This window comes from Mixophyes fleayi, chromosome 6, assembly GCF_038048845.1.
Source record: "Mixophyes fleayi isolate aMixFle1 chromosome 6, aMixFle1.hap1, whole genome shotgun sequence".
In the NCBI taxonomy this organism is placed as follows: domain Eukaryota; kingdom Metazoa; phylum Chordata; class Amphibia; order Anura; family Limnodynastidae; genus Mixophyes; species Mixophyes fleayi.
In genome coordinates this window covers 73,100,472-73,125,040 of record NC_134407.1, presented here as the reverse complement: position 1 = coordinate 73,125,040, position 24,569 = coordinate 73,100,472, and positions in this window count along the sequence as shown.

Genomic DNA, 24,569 nt, shown 5'->3' with positions numbered 1-24,569 from the left:
TATCCAGGCAAAGGGTCAAAGGTCACAGGCAATAATCGTAGTCAAATTTCAGGCAATAGGTCAGCAACAGTAATCAGGATTAGAGGCAATACAGAGAACAAGCAGGGTAGTGTGCTATTGAGCAGGGACTATAACCGGCAGGGATAGCTTGCCCCTTCCTGCCTTAAATACTCATGTGGCCCAATAGAAACTGCCCTAGAAGCAGGAAAGGAACAGCAGCTGAGAACAATAATCAATATTGCGCACGCGCCCTAGCTGCTGGGACACGGCGCTAGCAATAGAGAGCGTCCCGACCGTTGCCTTGGCGACGGCCGCGACAAAGCAGAAGTGACGTCCCAGTCGTCATGACGACGGCCGGGACGTGACTGCACCAGAGGAAGCGAGTCGCGGTGGTCCCTGAAGCCGCCGCGGCTCGTTACACACTTGCCATTCGACAAGGGGCTTTGATAAATAAGGAGAGGCCTTATATGATAACTAGAACCCATTGTGTGGATTAGTAGTGTGAGGTATGAAATGTGATATTCGCTTGAAACTTTGCAGTGAATAATCTGATCCTTACAGCATTTCCAGTCTTAGGTTTCATGAACTGAATGTTGAGCTATGTGGGGATTTATTATGAACATTAAAGCAGTATATTTAGATAATAGTTATTTTACTCATGTAAAATTTGGATTATAAGATGTCACTTGAATCGTTGTGAGAGAGTTCTGTGATGGAATTTATATCCAATAAATGTAAAACACACCTGGACATGTAAAGTGCTTCAACAAACAACTTGCTTTGTTTCCAACCTGAATTTATGTATTATAAGAAATAATGTACCTCCTCTGCAAAAGAAGGATCAGTCATCATGACAAATTACATAAATGATATCACTAATTTTGTTACATAGATTATTCAGATCCAATCTTTAGCTACTAAATCACTGAAAGCATCTCATTTGTTATATAATGTTATGAACATGGCCTTATCTGTGTGGAGTTTTCTCCCTATGTTTGTGTGGTTTTCCTCGGGGTGCTCCGGTTTCCTCCCACACTCCCAAAAACATACTGGGAGGTTAATTGGCTGCTATCAAAATTGACCCTAGTCTGTGTGTGTGTGTGTGTGTGTCTGTGTGTGTGTGTGTGTCTGTGTGTGTGTGTGTGTGTGTATGTAGGGAATTAGATTGTAAGCTCCAATGGGGCAGGGACTGATGTGAATGAGTTCTTTGTACAGCGCTGCGGAATTAGTGGCGCTATATAAATAGCTGACGATGATGATGGTGAACAATACCATCAGATAATCCTTTGCACACAAGCTTGACAACAAAATTTGATGTGCTTGTTTTTGTTTTTAATAGAACCTAATGGTGTTTTTCTATTTATTTTTAGATTTCAAGTTATTTTTCTTTTATTCCTGCAACTCTTGAGAACTGCTTTCATACCTGAGTGGCATATTTTAGCGAGGACCAAGGAGAAGGGTTAATGTCTATTTGAACAATCTGTTTCTCTAGTCCTAGAGACAAAATTCCATCTGCCCAAGTCTACTCAGGAAACACAACTCTTTAACACATGGAGTAAGATCTTAATCCAGAATGCTGAAGGAAGTCCTAACTGTTTTATAATCTGAACCAGTTCCCTGACAAAGAGCGAGATCCACGTTCTTTACATAAACTTGCCTGAGGTACATATGTTTTTGGAAAAATACACACTTGCTGGCTCCAACCTGGAGCGGTTATAGAAAATTGATGCTATTTAAGCATTGACTCATTAAGTCTTGTTGTCAGATGTTAAACCTTCAGAGTTATTGGTTCCAATTTAAATCATTCTTGAACAAGTGGACATATAGGCGTTGAAAGGTCTATGACTGCTCCCAGCTCAGAGGCACACAGTACACTTGTGTACACTGTGGTGAATTTTTGCATTTTGGCTAGACATCCTTTCTGCTCTGTGCCTGAGCCCAGCTTAAATCCTAAAAGCAAAATCACTATAGCTTCAATGGCGAATGTAGTTGGTCTGCAAATAACGGCTCCACTATGTACATCATTCCTAAAATTGATTTGCCTCCATTAGTTATAGAAGCCCAGAAATTGTTTTCAATTATTTACAAAGAAAACCGTTTACCCCTCACTCCTCCAGCACAAGATATTTTCTTACTGTATACAAGCTTGGCACAATGTCCAGTACTAACAGATCCATACAATGTATTTTATCAAAATGCAAAACATTTGCTGTAACATTTTTTTCTATATACTGGTAACCTTTATTGCAAGTGTCGATTATAAGAAGCTTGTATTTGGTAGCCTACTTGTTTGCTCAATCTATCTCTGTGTATACTCAATAAATAGTACCTGTCCATTTTTGTGGCTTAAGTTTATTTGAATGTGTTAATAGTGAGTAAAGACAAAGAACTAAGAACATTTTAAGTCATATGGTCATTAAATGTAAGGTATAAGTAGAACAAATATGAAAATGTAGCAATCATAAATATGTGGAAGTTTGCGTACTGCACAATAATAGTAAATAATATCTTCATTGTCCATTGTACTGATCCAATAAATAACTTTGGTGCTCTTTATTAAACTATATACTTGTACACAAAGATGGCTTTGATTACAGAAATGCTCCTTTGCATATTTTGACCACTATATACGGTAGATTGTTTAGATATAGAAACATGCAAGTGTGCGTACAGTGTGCCCTACTTTCTGCTGAACATGTGCCCCCCCCATCTGTTAAATAAAGCTTATGTGAATAGTCAGTATGTTTCTGTATAGGGATTAGTGATCCCTATGTCAGCCTTTGTTTATTATCTGTTCCTTCTGTGTCCTGCAAGTAAAACACAAAACCACAATGGAGGTTGGTAGAATTCCAAGTCGCTAATGTACATCTACCTTATCTCACAAGAAGGCAGTAGAGGTAGGGGAGAGCATAGCATTAACAACTTTAATATGTTTCTAAACCATGGTCGAGATATATTTGACCTCCATAGTTTTCGTTTCTTATGCAGATCTAGGACTTTCATTTCTACAGAAACGCGTCAGCACAGCAGCTTTTTCTAATGTTCCGGCTTATCCTCACTATCATACATCCCAACTTTCAGAATTCCCTAAGAAGGACATCTCCTTAAGGATATCTGGGCAGGCACACAAGGGGGCGTGGTCACCTTACATCAAATTCCATTCACTTGTATTTCCCATACCATTACTAAATTCCCATATCTCCAATTCTAAATTTCCACTTCAACCACCGAGTATGACAGTACTTAAACATAATAAAATCAGTTAGCTCATTGAAATAATTACATCCTAAGTATATCAGCCAAAATTCTTCAGTCAGTGTAAAAAATAATGGTGACATTAGACTGATATTGACTATATATTAGGTAGTAAGTAGCTTTCAACTTTGCAATTCTATTTGATAAATATAGATCAAAGTGTAATTGCATAGAAATAAAGAATCTATTGATTAGGCAACTAAGAGGTGCTAGGTTAGGACACCTGTGGCTATCCCCCTATTGTGCTAAGTCAAGAAGTTAGTGGGGCATCCTGGGACCTGTAGTCCCTCAAAAGCTGCAGAATACATCTGGAGTCGTGTAGAAGTTTGGGATGAAAAAAGAAGGGGGTATATTTTATATGAGCTAAATAGACTGTAAATCCTACTTTAATTAGGTGGGAGGAGCTCTGTTCAAATTAATGTTTTCCCCACTTTTTGTTTTTCACCTTCTCCATTTTCCACCCACACAATATGAAAGGGGTAAAAGAAAAGAAAAAACCCATAAAAAAAAAGGGTGCGGTAGTATCTTCCAATGTTCCTCACGTTGCACAGTGACCTGATGCCAGAGTTCTTTTTTTTTGGCCAACTAAACCTGTGTCCTGCCTGGGATATCAAGTTAAAAAAAAAAAGTCTGATCACTCACAATGCTCTAGTTCAGCCACTGGCATACCTGATTGGTCGACATGCATACTTGCTGGGACAGGGGTTCAAGCGTCAGGAAGGTCTCCACTTGGCAAAGAGGTGACAGAGGATCTCTGTCAGTATAGAGGGTTGATTTTCAGTTTTACCGCTGGGATTTTATATTAGTCATTGAATGAGAAACAGAGAGATGGAAATTGACTGTATGAGTGTGATACATATAGAGAATAAAATGATGTAATGTCTGAGTGTGATACAGCGACATATGGAAAATGTGCAGAGTATGAGTGTGATACAGATATGTAAATAGTTTGCAAGTTTCAGATTTAATATCCAGGCTGGGTGGGACTGGGGGAGAAATATATGTTTGCACCTGGGCAAATTCCAACACTTCCCATCACCTACAAAGAGAGAGCAGCGCCGGAGGACCCACTAGCGTATCTTCCATGGATAGAGTGCACATGTGCCCACAAGTCAAGTGATCTCTGCCCTTTCCTCTTGACTTGTGTGCCAACGGTGGTCATTGTGAAACAGCCACGAAGGGGTTCGGTCCAGGGGTACACTGATATTGCGCCTGGCCACTGTGACTATTTCCACATCCTGCTTAATGTTATCCATACTTTACACATATCCCAGGCCAAATGGGAAGATCAGGAAGGCTGTCTGTCAAGTGGCATCGGCCAGGTGTATGAGTCCACATAGCTCCCTGCGGCTATCCTAAACTAGGAGCGGATCATTAACTGCCAAGAGTTACAGTAATTTAACTTTCAAGCACTATAATATATATAAATGTATTTATGGTTAGCATCATAATATATTTGTAATTTATAAGTACACAATATGCATATGAAATGCACATATATTATTTATGGTACTAATTAGTAAATTAGTTATTATGCTTTATAATAATTGGTCTTAGTGTAGTGTAGAAGTGTTCTATAGTAAGCATTAGGTACAAAATAATGACAGTGAAAAGCACTCTCCCCATAGAAGGTATAAATTGTGTGGTCATTAATACATCATGTCAACCCACATAGAGATCTTTGTTAAGGGTATTAAGCATTATTTATATTTCAGCTAGGGTGTACACTCATGTACATACATAGGCTGAATACCTAATATTTTTCATTTAAGCACTGTTGCTCATCTCTAAACTAACCCTGTGTGGGGTGACATACTATACTATTAAGTGGGCCCCTACAGTTTGTTTCCCCACTAGGCCCTTCTTGTCACAGTCCGACACAGCCTCTAAGTCTTCCTTCCTTGTTCTAGATGTCCCTATTTAGAAAATACAGCGTTCTTGATCTCAGTTAATATCTCTAATGTATTTGAATGTTTCTATGTACTCCAATGAGCTGTACATGTTCAGCAATTGTCTTTTTTTGGAGATGCGGCCTGCACACAATACTTGAGGGAGTGTCTCACCAGAGACCTGTAAAATGGCAATATAACATCCCTCTTCCTGCTACTAATTCTTCTTCCTACAACCTGACTACACTATGTACTTGCCTGTATATCATCTGAAACTAGTACTCCAAGGTCCCTTTGGTGTTGTTAACATTACATCATTATTCATTCTGTATTCTGCTTTCAGACTTTTGTGTCACACATGTAGTATTTTACATTTTGATGTTTTAAATTTAAGATTCTATGCTTTAATCCATTCCACTACTTTCCCTGAAGGACCTTTTTAATAACAAGCAGCAATAACAGCTTATTGCAGTGACAAAAGAAAAGTCTCTCATTCCCACAATGTGTAAAAACTATCTGTAATGGCTGGGCTATTGTAGGTATCCTCTAAATTTATAGGGTAAAGCCCTATCTCCAACAAAACACCTGCTTTCTACGACAATAGGTGTTTTCGGCCTTTCATAGATAAACCACTAAATCAATACCTAGACTACCTTCCCTTGTAGTTAACGTTATATCAGTAATAGTACATTAAAATCGGACCCAGTACTAATCCCTAACGCACTACACTGGCTACCATCCCTTCCTTTGAGGTTAAACTTAGCCAAACCTTTATCCATTTAACTATCTTTGAGCCAAATCCAAGGATGTTCAGCTTCTCAATTAATTTATTGTTATAATGTAAATCATCTATATCCACTGATCCAACTTGATTATCTCTTTAGTCTCTAGATTTGTTTGATATGATCTCCATGCTGCCTTTCATCTTGTAATTTCTTTGACACTGAATAATTTACAATTATTTTAAAAGTAATTCCATTCATGTCCAAACTATGCATTTGTGTCTACATAAGAGAAGGGTATATCTTCCCTCTAGTATAGGTTACCCCTTTGAGGAAGAAGCAAGAGGAAATACAAAGCAAAAATTATTATTTTGGCACTCTGCAATTTATTTGTCTCCCTATACTTGCCTACTCTTGGAAACTATTTTCAAGCAGATTATGCAAGTAATACATAAGTGTGCGGGGGTCGTATCCTGCTCCACACAATGGGTGTTTATAGCTCCACCCTTGGGCGTACCTAGTGCCACCCAGGGGTGTGTCCAGCACCACCAGGTTGAACATGCGGAACTGTGCACAACATGCCGCTGGAGGGGGTTTGTGTGAGGGTGTCTTTCTCTTCCTTTTGCTTTTACTAACATATCTGGCACAACAATCTGTTGCATTTAATAATGCCATTTTTTTAGTTCATGCCACTGTTCCTGGTTTCACCTATAGTTACAAGTAAGTATACAAGTACTCTACTGGCTTGGCAATTCCCAACACTTTATTTATTTATTTATTTATTTACTTATTGCTCCACTACCACCCTGAAGCTTACAGTCTATATTCCCTAGCACATAAGGACACACAGACACTAGGGTTAATTTTGTCAGGAGCCATTTCTCCAAGCAGTATGATCGCAGTGCTGTGAGGCCGGAATGGTAACGACTGTGCTAACGTGCTGCTCATCTCTTCCATTTTTCCGACAGAACAAATTCCAGAAAATGTATATTATTGGTTTTCCTTCAAATACCAAGAAATTACACATTCCATTTTCACTTGAAAACTGGACACCACACAAGTTTCAGAATACTAGAGACCAGATCTGGACTGTAGGTAACATTGTTTAGCTCGTTAAAGCCACAGTCACTCACTGCAGCAACTGATTTTGGGACAGGGGAGTTGTCATGAAGAAGCAGGACACCCTCAGCCATTTTCCAATGTTATTTCTCTTATGTGTTGTATCTAGTGTCCTTTGTAGTATGCTTTGGTCTTTATTATAGAGAGTAATCATAACCATACACCTGTCAAAAACTAAACATTTTCTGTGTCACTATTTCTCAACATTGGTGCATCTTCAGTTGTGTTACTACCAAATTGTTGTTCTCCAGGAACGATACTGCTCACCATTATAAGTCCATTCTAGTGAGATCCCACAACACAAGAGCTGTTGGCCTTCAGTTCTAATATTATAGATAAGAATTTCCATTAGACTAGTTTGGGCTATATAGGGCCTGATTCATTCAGGAAAGTAAGGCAAAAAAAAAGAATATGTTTTCTCCCGGACAAAACCTTGTTACAATGCAAGGGATGCGAATGAGTTTATTATTTTGCATATAAATTCAATACCGTCTGTTTTTTCATGTAGCACACAAATATGTGATAGCTTATTTGTACACTGAAATGTAAAGTTGATCTAGCACATGCCTTATCCCAACTATACATTTGCCATCATATTTTAAATTTAGCTCCCCCCTCCAATACATCATGATTTTGCCAAGGTTCAAATTTAGTAATTTTTTTCATTACTTTCACATAGTAACATAGTAACATAGTAACATAGTTGATGAGGTTGAAAAAAGACACCAGTCCATCAAGTTCAACCTAATTTGGATCTCCTGCGACTTTCCTTAATGAATCAGGGCCAATAGTTTTTATACTTCTCTGTAGGACAATGCTTTATGTTTACTTACAGCAGGGGTTAGGGAACTATTTTACCTTTTACCCCAAAATAATTTTAGATACGCCAAGGTTACCCCCTTGATTTGAAAGGAACGAAATCATAAATTATTAATTAATTCAAAATTTTATTGAATCTATTCAAAATTTCTTTGAACGCTTGAACTTTAAAACTTCAGGATTTGGAGAACTGATGTTGCTTCATTTTTGATACGAGAGCATCAATATTGGGGCATTTTGATGTCAGAGCAATTTGGACACAGTCTTCAGCATCCAATCGATTTCTCTGCTTTGTTTTATGTCTGGCTCTTCCTCTGACCCCTCCCCTTTCCCTGTTGGAGTCCCTCAGGGCTCTGTTCTCGGCCCTCTACTCTTTTCGCTCTACACCTCCTCCCTTGGTGCTCTCATCTCCTCCTTCGGTCTTCAGTATCACCTCTATGCTGACGACATCCAACTGTACATCTCCTCTCCCAATCTTTCCTCCACCCTCCTCTCTCGTGTATCCGACTGCCTCTCTGCCATCTCCTCCTGGATGTCCTCGTGCTTTCTCAAAATTAACATCTCTAAAACTGAACTCATTGTCTTTCCTCCCGCCAGGCTCCCCTCCCACTTTGACCTCTCTATCACTGTCAACAACACCACTATCTCCTCTGTCACCCAACTTCGCTGCCTGGGCGTTACCTGTGACTCCTCCCTCTCTTTTGCCCCCCACATTCAATCCCTTGCCCAAGCCTGTCGCTTCCAACTTCGCAACATTGCCCGCATCCGACCCTTCCTCTCTCAGGATGCCACCAAAACTATCATCCACGCACTCATTATCTCCTGCCTCGACTACTGCAACCTCCTCCTTACTGGCCTCCCTCTCTCCCACCTTGCCCCCCTCCGCTCTATTCTCAATGCGGCGCATGACTAATCTTCCTCTCTCGCCGCTCCTATTGCGCTTCCCCTCTCTGCCTTGCCCTCCACTGGCCCCCCATCCCCTTCAGAATCATGTTCAAACTTCTGACCACCACGTACAAGGCCCTCTCCCAGTCTACTGCCCCCTATATCTCTAACTTCCTCTCCATTCACACTCCTGCCCGCTCCCTGTGCTCGGCAAATGACCGTCGCCTCTCCTCCACCCTGGTCACCTCATCCCACTCCAGAATCCAGGACTTCTCCCGTGCAGCCCCCCTTCACTGGAATGACCTCCACCGCTCCATCCGTCTCTCTCCCAATCTAAGCTCCTTCAAACGGGCACTGAAAACCCACCTGTTCCTTAAAGCCTACCAATCTTCCACCTAACCCGTCCTACCTGCCCCTATTCTCTCCCTTACACGTCAAATGGCTCCCTTTGTGCTTGAGTTTTGTTCACCCTCCCTTAGGATGTAAGCTCATTTGAGAAGGGCCCTCTTCCCTCCTGTCTCCATACCTGTTCTTCTGCTCCGTCGGTACTGCATCAGCCTGCCTGGAGCCTCTGAAGTTTGGTATTTATTGTTTACTGTTCAGTTATGTCTCACCCTGTATAGTCTACTGTTTGTACTGTGTACGGCGCTGCGGAACTCTTGTGGCGCCTAACAAATAAAGGATAATAATAATAATAATAATAATAATAATGTTCGTTAGAGTGGAAAATCCTTGTTCGCAAAGGTAGGTTGTTGCAAAAGGCAGCAACTTTTTGACTGCCTCCTCATGTGCAATTTTGAATGCCTTTGCAGCTGCTGACATCCAAAAATATGACAGATCTGCTTTGTTTTCAAATGCAGTACGTGCTTCATTATTGCATCGAAGTTCAAGAAGTGCCTCTGCCAACCCTTGAGGCTCTTCTGATACAACATCAATTTCACATTTAATGGGGTCTACAATCCAAATGACAGCATGTGAATTGGTAGCATTACCCTCAGGAATTTCATTTTTACCCCATTTGGGGTAATTTACCCCTGTTCCCTGACCACTGACTTACAGCATTGTCTAGATCGCCAAAGGTAGGACTCAAGCCCCTCGCCCCACACTCACACACACATACACACACACACACACACACACACACACACACACACACACACTTAAAGTACTCTTTAATTAATCCATCACCCATTTAAATACTTGACAGTGATAGTATACACAATTATTTTTATCAGTTACTGGATTCTAGCAGTTCTGTTGTACTTGCTATGTTTTATCCATGCTATACACCCATTTAATTACCACTGCATAGGGACTTGTTTTGTCATATAGTGGTTTTAAATCTGCAAAATAATGCTAGCAAATCCAACCTGGAGATTGAAATACTGGATAAACATACTCAATACTACTCTATATCTCAGCCAACTCAAGACTTATCTTCCTCGCCACGTGTTAGTGAAAAGCCGCCTGTCAGACTGTGCACAGCACAATATGTTTATATATATTTTTCTTCCTTATTTATAGAAGGTAAAATACTGGCTCACACATTAGTAAGTGATATGTGCAAGGTTTGTTATTTTAATTCACTCGCAGGGAATTTAAAACGATTTTTAATGTCTTTGAATAAAATCCACTGTTTCTGCATAATTTATAACTGGCACAAACCAGCCAAGGGGCCTTATTGATTTAAGTATTTCTACTGCAAAAAAACAATGCAACAATGCAAAATCTACTGCGATAGTTTGTAATAATGTGTCCTTATTGATTTAATAATTTCATTTCTTTTCATATATTTTGCTGTCTAGAATCTTTTTAAAAGATAAAAAATCGTGTATGGCCTGAATGGGGGAAATAGAAGAACACAAATGGATCTAAAATTAGCAATGTGCTCTGACATCACAGCAAATGAACAAGTATGGGGGTCACCGAGTAAAATGAGGAGACAAAACATTTTAGTTTGCTCGGATGTACCCAAGCAATCTTGTTTATCAATGAAACATTGGTGTATCCAATCAGTGTTTTGCTACACTTTTTAGTGGCTTATTTAGTAGCATTGCCATACATCAGACATTTGCTTCCATTAGTTTAGTTTAGCCTGCATTATATTATGATTAATTTTTGTTGCTGTTGGTTTAATGTTGCAGATGCAATAAAATCTTATCTCAGGATTTGGATGCATAACAAGTGTTGTTACTATAGATTCTGCCAAATCCTGAGAGGAAATAAAACTTAATTTACATATTTAATATTTAATGATATGGTCTAAATTGTATCCCCTTTTTAGTGTCATAAAATCACAGAACAATCAGGGTTCCATTTCAGTTAATTAAATTCTAAGGATTTGGTAAAAAATTGAATGTTACTAAGCAAGCTTATTTGAATCCTGAACTAAATGCTAGATTTGGTGTATTTCCAGTTGCTTCACATTGTTTTATTCTCCATGCTATTTAATAAGCATTTTAGTGTTTTATGCATACAGTATTGAGATGTGTTTTATATTAACTTGTGTCCAGCTAACTGCATGTTTGTGTATTTGGTTTTCCAAATTATGCGCAAGTATCCTCATTTGATCAATTAAAATTTGGAGCATGAATTATGTGATGTCCCGTGCCACAATAAATTGATTTCTTAAAAGCTTCATAAAGTAAGGGAATGTCTATTGCAAACGAGCCCTGTTTTATTACAAGGGAACAAGGTTTTTTGTGTTTTTTTTACTAATAATTGCAGATTAGATGATTTGAACATTTGCATTATGAACTTTTTTGATGCCTTTAGGTAGAAATAAATTCCACACAAAAGTTGTGCTTAACCTGTTTACCTGTGTGCCTGAGATTTCAGCTGACATGTGTCAAGTCAATTTGGAATGTTCGTATTTTGGAATGTCGTCAATCTACCATTTTCTATTCGCTACAATAGAACTCTGCAGGTGACCAAGAGTATGGTTAATGTTTTATTTAATTGGAAAAGTTGTTGAACTACTATTAAACTGATGGTTGAAATGCATTTTTAGTTTCAGGTAAAAACACATAAATAGCACGACATTTATGTATGTGTTCATAAATGGGTTCAATCTGTATTTTTTAAACATGTGTCTATGACAAAGCTGGAAATTATCTTGTTCAAGCCAAAAGCATGTGAAACACTTATGTAAACACTTCTTAACTGTATCTCATTGCATTCATAATATACTTCTAGTGATGTGATTGTAGATTTTAAGACACAGTGACATAGAACCAGAAGTGTCCCAGCTGACTGTCATGAGGACTAGGAGTACCCGACTAGTTTGCCCGATTTAGAACTACCCTCCTTGAGGTGCGGAGTTTAGCTGCGAGGGAGGTTTTCTCCAGAGCCTTCCACAAAGCAGTATGGTCTTGGCGGCTCCCTAACAGCAGGTCACGGTCCTCTCAGAGGGCAACGGGCGAAACCTGTAGGAGAGCCTGAAATATTGAGGAACAGGGGGGGCAGAAGAGGATGTTCTGCAGTAGTGGTTACTGAAGAGGTCCAGTGGATCTAGGCAGCGCGTCTGAGCCAGAATACAGTAGAAAGAGGTTCTGCAGCAGCGGCTGCGGATGAATCCTGTGGTGCTTGGTGCCGCCTTTGTATCAGGAACACAAGAAATAAAGCAGAGATACAAGAGCCACTACAGGGACACATCTAACCTGGAGGTGAGATCTGAAGATCTGGCAACTTGGTAGAGACAGCAGGTGCTTTAAATAGACAGAGCTGACAGGGAATTAGCCAATCAAGAGAATGCAAGAAATACTGAGCAGAGCAGGGGGTAAATGTATCATACTCCGGTTTCTTCAACTCGCGGGAGTTCGGCGAGATGACAGCTAAAATTTAAAGTGGCACTGCCTTGTAAAGGGAAACTTGCCTTTACAAGGCGGCGCCGCTTTAAATCTTAGCTGTCATCTCGCCGGACTCCCGCGAGTTGAAGAAACCGAAGTATGATACATTTACCCCCAGGTGTGTGCATGCTCAATTCAGCCCAGCAAGTGAATGCAGAAAGAGGAAAACAGGTGATAACAGACCATAATGTAGGTTTAGCTGGTGCAATGTGGGACACTGACACAATTTACACTCATGTAAAAACCCAAATATATCCGATTTGGCACATTGATTTTTATTTTGACATATGTCTACATTTGCTAAACTTTCTTAGAAACACATCTTAAACAGAGAATGTTAATGCCATTGTGTATGTAATTTAGTGATACAGAGAAGTCAATATGTTTCATGCGTTTCAATCAAAAAGAAGGTGAAACATGAAGAAAAATGATTTATAAGTCATTCTATTATCAATTGGGGGACAAGAATAAAGCAAAAAAAACTGGGAACCATCAAAGTTTCTAATGTTAATGCAGGAGAATTTGTGAGGCAGTTCTATAAAAGGGACTACAATCAAAACTTTTGGGACTACAATCAAAAGTATTGGGCTTAATTGACTATATTATGATAAAATCCATAGTTTTCGTTTTAGTCTTTATACTACTAATGACAGCAGTGTTGTCTATGTCCCTCCTTGTAAACTTCCCATTTCCATATTCAGATCAGTGGCATCAACAACACCACTGCCATTGAGAGATAGCCGGAAGAGCAGGGTGACGTGAAACCGACGAAAGATCTGATATACGGCGGATCGAAAGGACGATACCTCACAGGTAAGTAAAACTATTAATCTCATCTTAATATATTAAAGAAATGCACTCAAGTGTCATATTAATTGGAGTTCACTAACTTTTAATAGTTAACATTCTTGAGAAAGTGCATTTGATTATTAACCCAATAGTTAACTGTGCCCATGCCAAATGTTAATACTGCAATTCTACTGGTACAAATATCTCCCTAAAAACAACTTTGAAGTAATTTCCTAGTTTACGTAACTATTGATCTTATTTACTCCAACATCATACAACGTATTCTTATCATTTTTATTAATATAATGCAGTACTATATGCTTGAATTCCACAAAATATAGAAGTTACTTGTTCATTAGCCTCATCTAGCAGAAGGTATTATGTGCAGATCTCCCCCTTTAAAGGTTTAGAACTATATTTCTCCATATGTATTCTGAGTCCCCAGCTGGGATATTTCTTATTAAATACTTCCCAAACTCTGCACTGGCCTGCCTTCCTATGGAGCACCTTTACAGACAGAGTTGATTTGTGCTGAAGCATCTCATTACCACATCTTATGATCTGGTTACCTGGGCGCCAGGCACTTGGAGTTCTTCAGGAAACACATTTTTTTTCTTTCTTTTTTTTTTAAACTACGCAGACAAAGATTCTGTTTTCCACTAGTGCTTGAATAAAGCAACTCAGATGCTGATAACTGATTTAACCCATCCCTCAGCAACAACATCTCTGTATACTGTAGTTATTTTTTAACTTTGTTGATGAACCATAGTGAACAGTACAAGGAAAGTATATAATAGGATCAAACAGTAGGACATATATATATATATAGTACAACTAGCTGAAGTCCCCGGCATTGCCAAAGTTTAAATCTTCAAAATATTTGGTTATCAACGAATTGTCAACCTTTTAAAAATAATTAGAAGCTTAGCAGCTTTTCCAACACACCCATGAGGTGGCTGACCATTGTCATTTTTGTTTTTATATTAAATCTCATCCAAATATATCCAGCAAAAGGCTCAGAACAGGATCCCCGTGTCAAATTTCTGCCCAGAGTACACCAACAGGAGGTCCGACCGGAACCTCAATCCCCTAGTATGTCTTCTGGGATCAAATGTTACCAGTCTGTCAAGTTTTTGTTGTCCAAATTCATCCAGTGGAAGACTCAGAACAGGTTTCCCGGGTCACAATTCTGCCCAGCATACACCTGGGTGGTCCTACCGAAACCCTAACACCCCTAAAACCTGGTCAGGATCCAACTGGAACACCTCACATTGGTTTCATCCCAATCAATGCAGGGGTGTCCAAATGCAAGCTCAGAACCGGCTCCCTGGGTCAAAGTTCAGCCCAGAGTACACCAACAGGAGGTCCATCCGGGAACCTAACCCCCCTAAAAATTGGCCAGGATCCAACTGGACCACCTTACATTGGAGAAGGATGACGATTCAGAGAAATCGAGTTTAAATAAGGTCTAGTTCAGACCTGTGTAGTTTGTAGTTTGAGGAATACCAGGGAGACCATATGTTTTCATATTTGTGTCTTGCATGTCTTTCTGTATACATATACCTTTCATGATTCATGGTGTCATTCAAAAGAGCTTTCCATTTCTTTAAATCAGTGGCATCCTTTGCCATCCACATGCGGGCTATAGTAACCTTGGCTAGGGTTGTAAGGATAAATATATATAGAGAGAAACTATCCTCCAAGGAAATACCAAATAAACATATTTGGCGTAAGAGGAAGAACCCCATGCACCGTATTGCAAACACATGCCCATACCTTGATCCAGAAATCGTTTACTTTTGGGCATTGCCATAGCAAGAGTCCATAACTCTTAGGTGTAAGTATCTATTTTATTCATTTTTAGGCCAGTTATGTCCACAGTTTTCAAATGCTCTTGCACAGAGATTATGTTTGCGCCCAGCTCAGAGCTTCAAAAGTACACATGCATTTATGAGTTTGTGCATTCATTCCATTGGAGGTCTGTTGAATGCATGAAAAACTAAAGAGAATGCATTAAAGTGGTGTTGACGACGTTGAGCAGGGCTCCACTTCCTGTATGATCTTCATTGCATATAGATGCACGAGTGTAACGCTCCTCTATATGAAATTAAGTTTGTGCATCCAATATTTTGGGGTTTTTTTCACTGGGATGCTGAGAACCGGTTCCAGAAGTACACAGACATCGACAATCTCTTTTTACTGGCTTCTCAGAAGCTATTCTTCAATTATATCGTACACTGCGAAGCTGCCTTTGGCAGTCACAGACCATCAAAATTAGAGTCATCTGAAAGGAATCCCGGCATACCGCATTTCAAATTAATAAACCAAAAGCTATTTGGAAAAATTAGAAAATTTTGAAGCAAGATGAGATGAATCAGCTATGCCCTTAGGCACCCGATTATTTCCTCTTTAAACCGGTCATATTAAAACATTCGACTTCAGAGATTGTTGTAACTGAGGATAATGAACTCGTCAGTAGTGCCTGCAAGGGAGAGGAGATAGACAAGTAGTTAAACGATAATTGTCTGGGCAAATTTTAGAGCCAGTTTTTTGAGGTTTGTTTTTTTAATGTCGCAAAATAATAATAGTTCCTTTGTGTGAGAAGAGGTTTGTATAAGTAATGAAGTGATTATATATTCTGTTTTCTTCCCCCTATCATTTCTAAATGTGTAAATGTAACATTTTTAGACATGGAGACAATCAAATCGGATCTAACGAACAAAATATAATATTCAACGATATTGCTGAAATGGAAATCCATTTTTTTCACCTGGATTTTGTGTGTAAGTTTCTTCCATCATATAAAGTAGTGTGATATTATATGGATCTTTAATCTCTTTATACTTGCGGTGTTCCTATCCGGCTCGTCTTAATAATTGCAGTAAAAAGTAAACTGTATTTATTTGTATCCATAATTGACCCTTATACATCATAGAACAGTTTAACATGTCTTCAATGCTAAAATCACTGATAGATCAAATCTAGGGACTCCCTTTCTGGGATGATTACAAATAATTATGTATGTATACTTATGTGAATAAATTTCACTTTATTCACACGTTCTGTGAGTGCTTCCTTAATTTAATGATTAATGAATTAAAATAAAATGCTCTATTTTGAGAATAAAGCTGTCTTTTTTTAATGTTTTTTTTGTATCACCAGAAATACAGCCACAATACTTTTTAAATAGGTTTCCCCATGTAAAGGCATGGGGAAGTCTTCACCAGCAAAAGCCGGCAAATCTTACTGCTGGTGGGGTTATAGCCAGCATTAAACCCATTCTTTTATTGGGTGATGCTAATAGTAGCTCTATTGCCAGCGAAAACATAAATTTTTGTCGGCATTACCCCTTCATAAATCTGCCACTTAAATTTCAATGATCTGATGCTAATTTGGAAGCATATGTGTCAAAAAAATAAGGTCTGAAATGCTGCATGTACACAGTAGCATATGTGCTAGGTCATACTTGCCAACTCTCCCGGAATGTCTGGGTGAGTCTCACGGACTCCTGGGAGTGTATGGCAATCTCCCGAATCTGCCCACTTCCTAGTGAAGTGGGCAGAATTTGGTCCAGAATTTGCCCCCTCCCCCCCCCCCCCCCCGGTGTACAATGACGCCAACAGGGGCGGGTCCAAAATGACGCTATTTGGGTGCCCAGCCCCCCTCACGCTGACCTCCCCGGCAGGCTCTGGGAAGTCAACTTCAGAAAGTTGGTAAGTATGTGCTAGGTTTATATCAGGCCTACGTACACCCAGATACACTGATACCCAACCAGGTCATCAACACAAGAAAAGTCTGCTAGCATTGGTTTAAATAGCAAAAAATGCATTCGCTATTTGGTTAAATCTAATTAACTCTATTGTACAGAAGGCATAATTTTACTTCCCGCATATGTAGCATTAAAATACATTTTAAAGTACACCAACAAAATCATATAATATATGCATGATTAATAAAGAAAGCAGCATCGGATTCAGAGATGAATCTGCAATTTACCAATCAGAAGCAGCTAGCTAGTGCTGGCAACTGTCATTAGTCCTGAGCTTAATTTTTCACCAGGTCTTAGGCACCTGGCAGACGTATATGCGCCTCCGTGCAGGTCTGCTACTGTTTGTAATTATGTGAACACTCCCTTACTGTACTCACTCTGCGTTTGTATGACCCTCCCCCCAGCTGTTCCACTTCTCGGAAGAAAACGTATGTATCAATTCTGCATACAGACGCTTTTATTTGGTGACCATGCGCAGTAAAAATTTCCGGAATTTATGCTACGCAAATGAAGATAAAGAAAAAAAATAACTACCTGATTTAGTTGTGCAATTTTGTTGCCACCAGCAGTGTTATTTCAGTAACATCTGTGCATAAAATGAAAAATATTGTGAATATTCTATAAGCATTGCCTAAACAACACTTTGGTTTAGGAATAATACTTGTGTTCTACTCCAAAAATGCCTTATTATATAATGAGACACTTGAACTTCCACTTTCTACTGGTTAAAATGTTCATCCTAATTATTTTGCCATGTCTGTTGGTACAAGGTGTTAAGAGGAAAAAGCTGCCTTTCTCTTCCTCCTGTGTTGGCACATCCTTCCTCCTACCATTTGTAATTAATTAACGGCTAAGAATTACCATGCAGCGTCTAGGTCCACAGCCTGAGTGATAATGACTCAAGAGACGTTGACCTGTGACTTCATTTTTTTCCCCCCAATCAGAGTCTGGTACCTGCTAGGGCACTAGAGAATTGCCCTCCCTCACTTCCTTCCCGTCAAGAGCTGCCCCACTGGGGTCTCGAGGCTGAGAATCTTGTTACTCTGAGGGGGAAAATAATCAGAATTCCTTACATAATGAAAACTTCTTACTCAATGTTTAAGATAGAAGTCAGGTAAAGACAAAAAGTGTCATTTTAAGTCAGTGTCTTACTTCCAAATAGGCTTTATTGTTTTTTATATTTCTATAATCTCTTAGGTAGAAACACGTCTTATGTGATATTTCCTGATTGTTCTGCACGTAACACTGCAACTGATATCAAAGGAGTATCAGGACATCTGTTGTTGGTAACTGGTGATCTGTTCTTTGTGGAACCTTATTCTCTGAAATTCAGCAGGAGCTAATGGACTTATATCCCAGATTGCTCAGCCATTTGGCATCTGCTAAGGGAGAGTGTGAAAAAAGACTATGGGGTATATTTACTAAACTGCGGGTTTGAAAAGGTGGAGATGTTGCCTATGGCAACCAATCAGATTCTAGCTTTCATTTATTTAGTGCATTCTACAAAATGACAGCTAGAATCTGATTGGTTGCTATAGGCAACATCTCCACTTTTTCAAACCCGCAGTTTAGTAAATCTAGCCCCATGTCTTCTTCTAATGTTTTGCATAGAAAAGGAACCTTTTTAAATATATAGGATTTAAGACCACATTGATTGGCAGACTTTTCACTACTAGTCAGCACAGTTCTCTGTAATAAAAATGAATGGGAATTTGAAGGCGTGTTTTGATGTCTGTATAAAGACTGAACTTACGTGTCTAACTGTAAAGTCTTTAACAAAGTAAAAGGCTAATTCTGGGAGCTTCTCCGTATCTACTTAAAACATCACATTATCTTAAAACACATTCGAGTAAAAAAAATGTCTGGATCTCATTACATTTGGAGTGCGTACAAATTTAGCATTTGGATCTCGGACAAATCCCTTGCTTATGTCTCTTGCTTTTGTAAGTGAGAACAATCAACTTTTAAGGACGGGTGGGGGCTGTGGGTTAAAGTTCTGAAGTGCATCCCTACGTTTTTTTCTGTTGTGGCCAGGTACTTTCAAGGTGGCATTGCAGGATTTTAGACGAAGTGTGGGAGTCAGAGGACTGATAAATAAACGTATACACACGTGTGTGAGAGTAAAGTGAATAGAGCTGTCTTTTAGTTTGTAAATTGTTCCCTTTTGGAACATATCATGGTTTTGCTCAACTGACTTCTGTTTACTTCTGATATTACATAATTGAGATGAATGGGTGAATGGTTTGGCCTAAGACTAGTACAATGCTTCCTCCAGCTGTAGGAGACATGATTTGGGAGCGTGCTTATTGCAGTTCTCATTACCCCCATCCAAAGAAACAATATAAAATGTAAGAGTTTCAGTAAATCAATGTTAAATCAATCTACGGAAACAATGAGATATATGAAACCCGGAATTGAATAAATAAAAAAAAGAAATATAATCAACTCTTCTGTATTATTGTGCTAAATAATTCTCCAGGAACAATTGAAAAGCTTGGAGTTACCCAGTGCTTATCCAGCATGCTATCAGTGCCATTAGCTTGCAGAAAGTGGACATATATAAATATTTAATTAAAGGTCTAAAGCTGACCACACACACTGCGCCATTGCAGCTGATAGTGGGGTATATAGCAAGTCAACCAGATTGACTAGAGTCCTCAAATTGGGAAAATGAGATCAGAAGATGACCTCTGCCAACATGTGCATGTGTGTGGTTGAATTATGACCACACTAACAGTTCCTGGAATCCATCCAGCTTCCCCAGTCTGAGTGCAACATAGCCCTATGTGTGCAGCCAAATTGTCATCTGATCCGTACTTAGGCACTCAGGTTGACAACAAAGCAGAGAATGTCCAAATGTCAAATTGGGAGCAGCTGACTTGAGGTCGCAGATGAAGTCTTGCCGGCTATTGCCCACCACTGATGGAGTAAATGATGTTGTGCTTCCTACCACTCTCATATCTACAAAATGTGTACTAAGAAAATGAAAGAAAAAATAGCAGGTGTTAAAAAAACAATTAGACTCCTGTTGGTGTAACCTGGGAAGAACCTTAACCCGTGGAGCCTGTTCTGAGCCTTCCATTGGATAAATTTGGATTATAATGTCACAGACTGGTAACTGTCACGAGTTGTGGCAGTGCCTCAAGCCACCAGGACTCACTGTGCCCTCAGGTTCCGGTCGTCATGGAGACGGTCGGGACGTCACTTCCTGTTTTCAACCCGGCCGTTGCCTAGGCACGGTTGGAACGCCATAGTTGCCAGTGCCGCGTCCCGGCATTAGAGGCAGTTGGCCACGTGCGCAACTAGTTAATTTAGTTATATTAATTACACAGCCCCTGAGGCTGATTACTCCCTGCTGGGCCTCCTCTGCTGCCTTTGGCCAGTCTCTGTATATAGGCAGGGAGGGCTTAGCCTCTGTACCGGTTATAGTTCTCTGTTGCTGTTGCTAACCTGCTCCTGTACCTTGAATCTGTTTGCTGTTTTGGATTTCTCGTGTATGACCCTTGGCCTTGTTTACTGGACTTTGATTCTTTGCCTGTTGCCCTGACCTTTATTACGTTTCTGGACCTTCCTCCTTTGCTGCCAGCCCTGACATCTTGCCTGTTTCTTACCACTGTACCTGCTTCGGACCTAAGACCTTGGCCTGTTCCTAACCGCTATTCCCCTCTACTCTGCACTATGGTACGTTCATAAGCCTGTACTACTCTGAGTTTAAGACCGGGGGGAATCAGAGTACCTGTAAGCATAACGAGCTCTACAGGAAAGGTGACTGCTATAGGTGAAGACCTCTCCGTCTTGTTCTACAAGTTTATGATAAGACCGATAGCCAGTAACATTGGATCCCAGAAGACATACTGGGGGTTGAGATTCCAGTCAGACTTTCCATAGGTATACTCTGGCCAGATCTTTGATCCCGGGAACCTGTTCTGGTCCTTCCACTGGATGGATTTGTATAACATAAAATCTTCGACACCCCTGCACCGCGATTGGGATGAAACCAATGGCCGATGGTCAAGTTGAATCCTGGCCAAGTTTTAGGGAGTTTATGGTCCCGGTCGGACCTCCCGTTGGTGTACACTGGCCAGAAGTTTGACTCTGGGAGCCTGATCTGGGCCTCCTGCTGGAAGAATTTGCTCTGTTTGTTTGTCCGGTTATGCATTCAGACACACCTACACCGATTGGGGTGAAACCAACGCGAGGTGGTACAATTCTATCCTGGCCAGGATTTAGGAAGATTTGGGTCCTGGTTGAACCTCCTGTTGGTGTGCGCACACTTACTTTGGGTGAAACACAGTATAGTGCAATTGATCCAGATCTAACTTACACTGTATGTACTGGATTTTACATACGTTGTAACCTTTTCTGGCCAGAAACCGTACCATTAGACTACTGATTGTAAATTTGAAAATATGAATGGTATATAATATCTGCCCTATACTGTGTTTGTCTACAGAATTTGTTTTATTAGTAATGTCATAACTATACATTGTGTTTTTGCTCTCATTGTAACATAAAAAATAACAATAAATATTTTTGTTTTATTGATATTGACATTATTAGCTATACATATACACATAGCACCGGGGATTGTTTATCTTCTTTCCTATACATTATCACTTGTGAGGATTAGGGATATCCTCATACCATCCCCAATTGACAGCTGCATACTAACAATACTCTGTGAGGTGCGCTTTCAGAAACAGAATAAAGCTTTATTGATCTCCTCTTCTTCTCCAGCACAAAAGAGCATAACGGTTGCAGGTAAAGGTTAAAAGACCCCTTCAACTCTTCCAGCACACACTGTGCAGTAATAACATATTTCTGACAGTTCATGCATCCGATGTTGTAGGAACAGTCATTACACAACATCAGTAGAGCCAATCATTTTCATAGTCTGACAGTAGGCATGGTCCAGATGTTCTGTCACTACACTTGTGCACACCATCCCCTCCATCAGTGTGATTTTGTGCAATTGGGTAATCTATCCCCTTTGCAAGATTTCCAGGCCAATGTGCCTGAATACGTGGTGGTCACAGCAGTATGATTTTCTGTAACTGTTTTAGGTCAAAAAGTAAGACCCGACAATTCTTCCAGCTGAATGGTTGCATATGGAAAATATCAGTTATAGAATTAATTCTTTAGCTCTGTATGTAGTGCTAATTTTGATGGCATAATAGCTGTTGTAAAATTTTCATGCATTGAAACCCAGAGGAAGCTGCAATTTCTTCAGAAGCTCAAACCATTCCAGGAAAATTCTATGGGCCAATTTTAAGGTTTGTTCGAATAGGGTCCTACAACCTAATTGTCAGATCATCAGAATAATCACAGCAGCAGGAAATGAATGTGTTGGTCTTGTGGAATGCAGTGACCTATCAGCTCATGTGATTCTATGCAAAGGGATATGGAAGTAAGCGAGAAACCACAGACCGAGAGATAAATAATTGAAGGACCAGGATCCCCCAACAGCACAGAGTAGTGATGTGAGGCTCCAGTGACACCGATGCAGGAACATGGTGCTGTCAAATGTACCTCTGTATAAAATTAAATTAATACATTGTTTACTTTTTCTTGGAAAAAGTCTGTGAAACTAGATCACAAGTACATCATGGGATATGCTGTGACACAATTGTACGGACAACAATTATATATGAAATGATTGTAAAAAAGAGTTAAGACATTATGCAAAAACAAATAAGTACTCATTTTCCCCTCTCAGCTTTGAGTGTCCTGTTTTAACCACTCCTAGTTTCCTAAGATTCCAAATAGGTGATTTTCCTCCGCTTTGGAACTGAATTCATCTGTGTTGATTAGCAGGAGCCTGAAATATAAAAAGCACTCATTAAACAAACTTGAATAAAGAACTCCTTCCCCTATTTTATGTCACTGTGTGTACAGCAATGAGCATGGATCAAAGAAAGTCAGAGGATTGTCTGAAAAGGTGAGGCAGAATATTGTGACCAAGAATGGATAATGTCAAGGCTGCAAATCAGTCACAAGAGACCTTGATGTTCCCATTTCCACCATATGTAATTGTATTAGAAAGTCTAAGGTCCACGGCACTTTACTCAACCTCTCTGGAAAGAGAGAACTTGATCTAAGATTGTCGCTCATGTTCAAATGCTGGACAAAGCACCTTGATCAACTGCCAAACAGATTCAAGCTGACCTTCAGACACAGGATACTACAGTTTCAACTTGCAGCCTCCATCGCCAACATGAAAGGGGGTTATATGGTAGGAGGGCCCAACTGGAGTTTAGCAAACACACCTGAACAGGCCATATTTGCTCTGGGAGAATGTCCTGTGGACAGATGAGACCAAATTGGCAAAGTATATCATCCCTATGTATATAGAAGACCTTCCCCACAGTCTAAAATGGGTATGTTTAGTGATGTTTTGTCGCTGCTGTGCTGCATCTGGCACTTGGTGACTTTTACGGGAGTATGGCATCATGAAATCTGGAGATTACCAGGCCATTTTGGAATTCAATGTTGAACTCAGTGTCAGAAAGCTGGGTCTCGTTTGAAGGTCATGGATCTTCCTGCAGTCAATGACGCCAAACACACTTCAATAAGCACCTAGGAATGGCAAGACACTGGAGTGTTCCAAAGTGTCCCGCAGTGAGTCCAGATATAAATCCCATAGAACACCTGTGAGGAGAACACAGCGATTGGGAAAAGACATCCTTCAAAACTGGGAGAACTGCAGCAGTTTGCAAAAGAAGAGTGGACCAAACTACCAGTAAAGAGAATCAAGAAGCTTATCCATGGTTATAGGAAGTGGTTGCAGTTATTTTTACCAAAAGCCACTGGCGTATCAGAGAGGGGGCGATAGGAATAATCTTCATACATTAAATTTGCTGCTGAAAAGTCACGTATCCCAATCTTACTTCTGCTATTCGTCCCATTCCCCATCGTCCAGACGTCCCTGTGCCCGACCCTCCTACAAACCTGGATGAAGTCAATTGGCATGATGAGAATGGAACTGTACCTCAGCCTGAAGATGGATCAAGTTCTTCAGATGTTGAAGTTGATGAACCAAAACTTTTCTCGCAAGAGGAACTCAATGATTTGGTGAGAGACCTAGATCTACCTATGCAATCTGCTGAATTACTTGGTTCTAGACTTAAAAGCAAAAATTTGTTGATGGAAGGAACATCTTTTGCATGGTACAGACATCTGGAAAAAGACTTTCTGTCTTACTTTTTTCATGAGGGCAATTTGGTGTTTTGCTCTGATTTAGAGGGGTTGATGGCTCAGTTCCACATTCAGTATGATTCTTCTGAATGGAGGCTTTTCATTGACTCTTCCAAAAGAAGCTTAAAAGCAGTTTTACTTCACAATGGTGGCCGTTATGCGTCCATTCCTGTTGCTCATTCGGTGTACTTGAAGGAGACTTATGAGAACTTGGAGTTGGTACTCAAGAAAGTGGGTTATCAAAACCAAAACTGGTTGGTATGTGGGGATTTAAAAGTAT